Source organism: Panthera onca, chromosome C1 (assembly GCF_046562875.1).
Source record: "Panthera onca isolate mPanOnc1 chromosome C1, mPanOnc1 haplotype 2, whole genome shotgun sequence".
NCBI lineage: Eukaryota > Metazoa > Chordata > Mammalia > Carnivora > Felidae > Panthera > Panthera onca.
Window position 1 is genome coordinate 214,807,580 of NC_138346.1, and position 6,480 is coordinate 214,814,059.

The 6,480-nt window shown below is 55.9% G+C and overlaps 1 long non-coding RNA gene across 1 annotated transcript; it reads left to right on the forward strand.

Moving 5' to 3' along the window:
• The first annotated feature begins 3,926 nt into the window (after window positions 1-3,926).
• LOC132673344 (uncharacterized) lies at window positions 3,927-5,117 on the forward strand. The gene is made up of 3 exons (XR_009608002.3): window positions 3,927-4,134; window positions 4,505-4,705; window positions 4,879-5,117. It is a non-coding gene; the product is annotated as an uncharacterized LOC132673344 (long non-coding RNA).
• The last annotated feature ends 1,363 nt before the right edge of the window (window positions 5,118-6,480 follow it).

The window sequence follows — 6,480 nt, forward strand, 5'->3', positions numbered from 1 at the left end:
TCCTCTGCCCCCCTCCTGGTGGCTACCTGCGCGGCCCGGCACGCGAGACTGGAAGGACCGAAACAGAGGCAACTCCTTTTATCTCCTGGATGGGGGCCCCCCCCGGGATGGTGGGTCTTCGGCCAGCTCTTCTGGACCCTTTCTGTGCATCCAAATCCCAGGTGGGGTGGGAGGCAGAGATTTGCAAAAACCCAAGGATGCTCGGGCGGGCTCCACTCCCTACAGATTCTGTTTCAATTGGTCCGGGGTGGGGTCCAGGCCCCCTTGTTTTCTGAAGCTCCTCGGGGACTCGGCACAGCCAGGGCGAGAACCACGGCTCTTGGCGGTAGGGTTGATACTTAACCATTCATGCAATTGCTCGCTTGTTCCTCCCTCCCTTCATTTATACAGGTAGTGAGCATTTTCCAAGATCCAAGTCCTGGGATCTGTCCTGTTGGGAGTGACCACCCCTTCCCCAGTGTTTACTGAGCCCCCCCTTACTCCGGGCCAAGCACTGGCCTAGGCCCTGCGGACACACGGGCCCCTGAGCGGGAGGTAAGAGGACCCTCGAGAAAGAAAAAGCCGGGACCTACGCGCCAGGGTAGGCCTTTCTCTGGAAAGGTGACCTCTGAACTGAGACAGAGAAAGCGAGGGAGGGGGTGTGCACAGCCGGGAGGAGCACTCTCTAGCCGGGGAACAGTTTGCAAAGGGCCTGGGGTACAGTGTGTGTTTGATGTGTTTGAGAAGCAAGGAGGGGGGCAATAATCCAGGAATACGCTCAGCAAAGCAAAATGCAGCATGGTGCGTTCTAAGCTTGCTGTAGCTGTGTATTTACTCGTCTATTTTGTTTTATTTTATTTATTTTATTATTTTTTAAAAATGTTTATTTAGTTTTTGAGACAGAGAGAGAGAGAGAGACAGAGCATAAGTTGGAGAGGGACAGAGAGAGAGGGAGACACAGAAGCCGAAGCAGGCTCCAGGCTCTGAGCTGTCAGCACGGAACTCGATGTGGGGCTCGAATTCACAAACTGTGAGATCATGACTTGAGCCGGAGTCGGACCCTTAACTGACTGACCAGCCGAGGTGCCCCTTATTTTATTAAAAAAAATTTTTTTTTAATGTTTATTTATTTATTTTGCAAGAGAGCAGGGGAGGCGTAATGAGAGAGGGAGAGAGAGAATCCTAAGCAGGCTCCGTGCTGTGAGCACAGAGCCCGATGTGGGGCTCAATCTCATATGCCATCCTGACCTGAGCAGAAACCAAGAGTCGGATGCTGGACTGACTAGGCCACCCGGGCCCCCTGCCTATTTTATTTTTTTTTTATTTTTATTTTTTTTTAAATTTTTTTTTTTTTAACGTTTTTTTATTTTTGAGACAGAGAGAGACAGAGCATGAACGGGGGAGGGGCAGAGAGAGAGGGAGACACAGAATCGGAAGCAGGCTCCAGGCTCTGAGCCATCAGCCCAGAGCCCGACGCGGGGCTCGAACTCACGGACCGCGAGATCGTGACCTGAGCTGAAGTCGGACGCTTAACCGACTGAGCCACCCAGGCGCCCCTATTTTAAAATGAGCTCTAGAAGTTTGCCTCGGGGAGGAGTGAGTGGCTGAGGACAGGGGTTGGAGAGAGGCTTACTGTATTTCCCTTGTGTACATCTTAAATCCTGGGCTGATGCCTGCATTGCGTATTCAAAACTAAATCAAATTTAAAAGAAAGAAAGGAAAAAGGAGGGGACTAGTGTGGCTGGGGCTAAGGGAGGAGCGGATACCAGGGAGGGAGGGGTGTGATCAGGAAGGCCATCTTAAGGAATGGAGCTTTATCACTGCTGTGTGACCCCGGGAAAGCTTCCTAACCTCTCTGTGCCTTTGTTTCTCGGGTCCCACCTGAGGACTGTGGTGAGGGGTAATGAGCAGCAATAGTGCCTGGCACACACTCAGAGCAGCCCCATGAGATGGGAACCACCAGAGGGTTGGAGCTTCTGTGGCAACAGGGCCCCCCTGGCCACCGTGTGAAGAGAGGTGGGGGACAATCAGGGCCCCGGAGGTAGGGGGCCATTAGAGGCCCCTGCACTTATCCAGGCGGCAGGCTGGCGGCTGGGACCAGTGGGGGCATGAAGGTGCTGTCTGTATTTGAGATAGAGCCGGCTGGGGTTTCTGATGGTCCGACCGGGGCTGTGAGGGGAAGAGAGGACTCGGGGGCAGGGGGTGGTTTCGGCCTCAGCACCCGGAGAATTGGTGCTGCCATTGACCGAGATGGGGAAGCGTAAGAGGGACAGGTGTGCGGTGTGGAATACTCAGGATGGCCACTCCACAGCCACGCAGACATGAGTGGGGAGCAGGATGTCTGGGTCTGGGGTCCATGGGAAAAGTCGGGAGTGATACACGTTTGGGACTTGTCACCGTGTAGGTGGCCCTATTGTAGGGTGAGGTCACATAAGATGAGAGGGCGAGTGGAGAAAAGGAGACTTTCTGAGCCTGAGCCCTCAGGGCCACCAACCTTAGAGGCTGGGAGAGGAGGAGGAGGGGGAAAGGGAAGGAGGAGGGGAGGAAGAGGAGGGGGGAGAAGTGGGGGGGGAGGAGAAGGAGGGGAGGAGGAGGGGAAGAAGGGAAGGGGGAGGAGGGGGAAAGGGAAGGAGGAGGGGAGGGAGAGGAGGGGAAGAAGGGAAGGGGGAAGAAGGAGGGGAAGAAGGGAGGGGGAGGAGGAGGGGGAAGGGGGACAGAGGAGGGGAAGGAGAGGAGGGGGGAGGAGGGGGAAGGGAGAGGAGGGGGAGGGAGGTCGGGGGATGGGGGATAAATCAGTCCAACAAGCATTTACTGAGCCTGGAACATTCTGTTTCATGTGTCCCAGAGGTGCCGGGACAGGGTACGAAATGCCCAGACCCTGTGCTGGGGACCTTATAGGCTGATGACGGAGACCAAGGAACAAGCTCACTAAGGGCCTAGTTTTGAGGCCTGATCCGCAAAGAGAAGAGTACCCTAACCTGACTTGATATCAGGAGAGGTTCCCCAGAAGTGGAACCCCTGAAGTGAGACTTAACAAGTGTTGGAGGGGCACCCAGGTGGCTCGGTCGGTTAAGGGTCTGCCTCTTGCCTTTGGCTCGGGTCGTGATCTCGTGGTTCGGGAGTTCGAGACCCGCGCTGGGCTCTGTGCTGACAGCATAGAGCCAGCTTGGGATTCTCTCTCTCCCTCTGTCTCTGCCCCTCCCCGACTCATGCTTTCTCTTTCAAAATAAATAAACTTAAACAATAAAAACAACAAAGCAAAAGAACAATCAAGTTTTGGAAAGGGAGGAAGAATGTTCCAGAAGAAGCCACAAGAGCAGCGCGAACGGAGAAGTACAGACGTTAGATGGGGTCCGTGAGGGGGCCAGGGGACCCTGATCGGCGGTGTCAGGAGCCCCGTGTTTGCATCTGATCCCAGGGGTCGTGGTCCCCAGGTCAGCCGATCGCAGCCAGTGAGGCCAGATCCCGACCGCCGTCTGTTTTGCAACATCTACAGCTTAGGTATGGTTTCCACGTTTTTAAATGGTTGGGGAAGGACAATCAACGGCGGAATAATGTTTTGTGACATCTGAAAATGACAGGAAATTCAAAGTTCAGCGTCCATAAAGAAAGCCTGTTGTTCAGACACGGCCGTGGCCATTCTTTCCACAGTGAACAAGGCTGCCGTGGCTGTGCCGTGGCAGAGTGGAGCGGTGGCCACAGATGCCGCGTGGCCTGCAAACTTTACGGGGAAATTGCGGGGCTTTGTGATCTGGCGTTTCAGAGAGACATAGCAGAGAACAAGACAGAAATCAGGATTCCAGCCTGCTGGGGCTGTCCGGCTCCAGAGGTGGCCTCTGAGGGCAGGGGCCCTTTGGAAGGTGATCCTCTCCCGCTTCTAGAATTTCTCCAGTTCCTCTTCCCTGGAGCAGAGTCAGCTGTCACGAGGGAGCCAGTGACCTCCGAGACCAGGCCCTGCCCTGTGAGGCTCCCTCACAAATCCTCTGGGAGAGGTGATGCAGGCCATGGGGGGCCACTTGGAACATTCTCTCTGGTCTGGTGTTTATGACGTCACCGGGGCTCCAGGCCGGGAAGGAACCACACCTTCAGCGTGCCCTTCTCGGGAGCACATTCTCTCTCACCGGTGGAGCAAAATCTCCCTTTACCTGGAATCAGGTTTTGTTGTTTTGTTTTTCCCTTTAGGAGCAAACTGTTCACTTAAGGGCAGGTGTAAAATCTTGTTTTCCTTTCTTTCTTTTTCTTTCTTTCTTTCTTTCTTTCTTTCTTTCTTTCTTTCTTTCATTCTTTTTGTTTTTAAGTTTATTTACTTATGTTGAGAGAGACAGAGAGAGTGGGGAAGGAATAGAGAGGGAGAGGGGGAGAGAGCGAGAATCCCAAGCAGAGTCTGCACTGTCAGCACGGGGCCCGACGCGGGACTCCAACTCAGGAAACCGTGAGATGGTGACCTGAGCCCAAACTGAGCGTCGGATGCCTAACTGACTGAGCCACCCAGGCGCCCCTTTCTAACTTAGTGTTATGGCTCCAGGGTGGAAACGGCCTCCGTGTTTGTGCCCTACACATCACCTAGCACAGAGCCTGGCTCGCGGAAGGCTCTGGATGAATGCTGGCGGATAAACGAACGAATGAAACGCCACCCTTCCCCCCAAAGTCACAGACTATTCCCGAAAAAAGGAATCCCTGAGAAGCAATCTTCCACGGTAACCCTGCCACCAAAAAACTTCCAGAGGTGGGCCTGGCACTCTTCTGCGGGGTGGGGGCGGGGGGGGGGGGGAGTCTGGCTGGGCACTTGCGGGGTCTCTGAGTGGTGCCAGCGGCAGCACGTGGCAGGACGGGAAGTGCAGGTGCCGGAGGCATGCAGGCAGGACGTGTCCAGAGAGACAACTTCTGCTCCCTCACAAGGAAATGGAAGGACTGGCAGAGGAAGGGGGTTGTCCCCGGAGCCATAACTCATCTCGCCTACAACTCGGGTCGAGGCATCGATGAATCTTCACCCTCTGGCTCCTGCGCTCCCTGGCTAGCTGCTTCCAGGCAGCCCTGAGGCATCCAGCTCGGGCCCACGCCGCTGTTCACACCTTCAATGGCATCCAGGGGGGACGGTCCCTTCTGGGAGCCTCAGAAATAAAGAAGAATGAGCCGAGGAGGCTTCTGGTCCTATCTCTGCCAACGTCACCTTCTGAGCTCCTCTCTGCTCACGGAGGCCCAGACACTGAATCAAAGCTCATGGGGCCAGCTGGCAAGAGGCAGGCAGAGGCCTGACCCCACTGCCTCGGCTTCTCTGCAAATCAGAACCACCCGGTGAGGAAGGGGGGACGACGGACGGATGGCCTCCTCCGACAGTGCGTCCCAAGACATTTGGTTCATTCATTTATTCAGCAGACATGCACTGAGGCCTTGCTGTGGCCCAAGCATTGAGCTGGTCAGCAGTGAGCCGGGCACAGATGTGGCTTGAAAGGACCCCCGTTTGACCGTGTTGGGCGGAGAGGAGGCACGGACGGGTTATTAAAAACACCGCACAGGCCGGTGCTGGGACTGAGCCATACACAGGGCTGCGGGGAGCCCCGGATGTGGCTTCCAGCTGGAGGAGAGGTGGGGCAATTAGTCAGGGGAGGCTTTCTGGAGGAGGTGATGCCTGAACCGTGTGATAAAGGATGAGTAAGCATTTGGGGGGGGGGGGGTCAGGCTGGGGGTGATGAGAGCATTCTGGGCAAAGAAGGCAGGAAGGTGTGTGCCCAAAGGCTGGAGAAAGTATCATGGGTGTGCACGTGTGTGTGTGTGTGTGTGTGTGTGCGTGTGAGTTGTGTGGCTGGCATATTAAAGGAGAGCTGGGCCGTACAAAGGATAAAGGGGGGCAGCAAGGGGCTGATCAGGATGGCCTCAGGCTCCTCGCTAAGGAGTTGTGTTTACTCCATAAGGGATGGGGAGGTGCAAAGACAGGAGAGTGAAACAGAGTCACGTCTGCCACGGGGACTGTGTGCGGAAACCGAGTTTCAACTACCTTGAGCACAAAAGGCAGTTATCAGCTTTCAAAACTGCGGCGTCTGGGGACAGCCCCGCCTTCAGGAAGAGCTGAATCCAGGTGCTCAGCCCGTGTCGGCAAGAACTCCGCCTTTGTCTCCACCTCCCTCCGTGTGGGCTCCATTCTCGGGTGGGCACTCCCCGCAGAGCAGCAACAGTGGGCCCCGGCCATTCCTGTCACCCGGCCCGGACGCCTGCTCCAGGGTAAGTCCTGCGGCTGCTCTCATTGGCTGGGAGCGAGTCACGAGCCCGTCCCTGAGCCAATCGTGGCGCCCGATCACGTGCCACCGGCGAGCGGTGGGTGGGGCAGCCACGCAGATTGAGGGGCGTGGGGTGGGATGCCGTCCGCGAAGTGAAATACCCGCGCTCCGATCAGGAACAGGGAATTGAGGGGCCGGCCGGTGGAAATAACAGACGTCCAGTCACATAGTGTATGGTTCCACTTATAGGAAGTGTCCGGAAGAGGTGAGTCCGTAGAGACGGAGT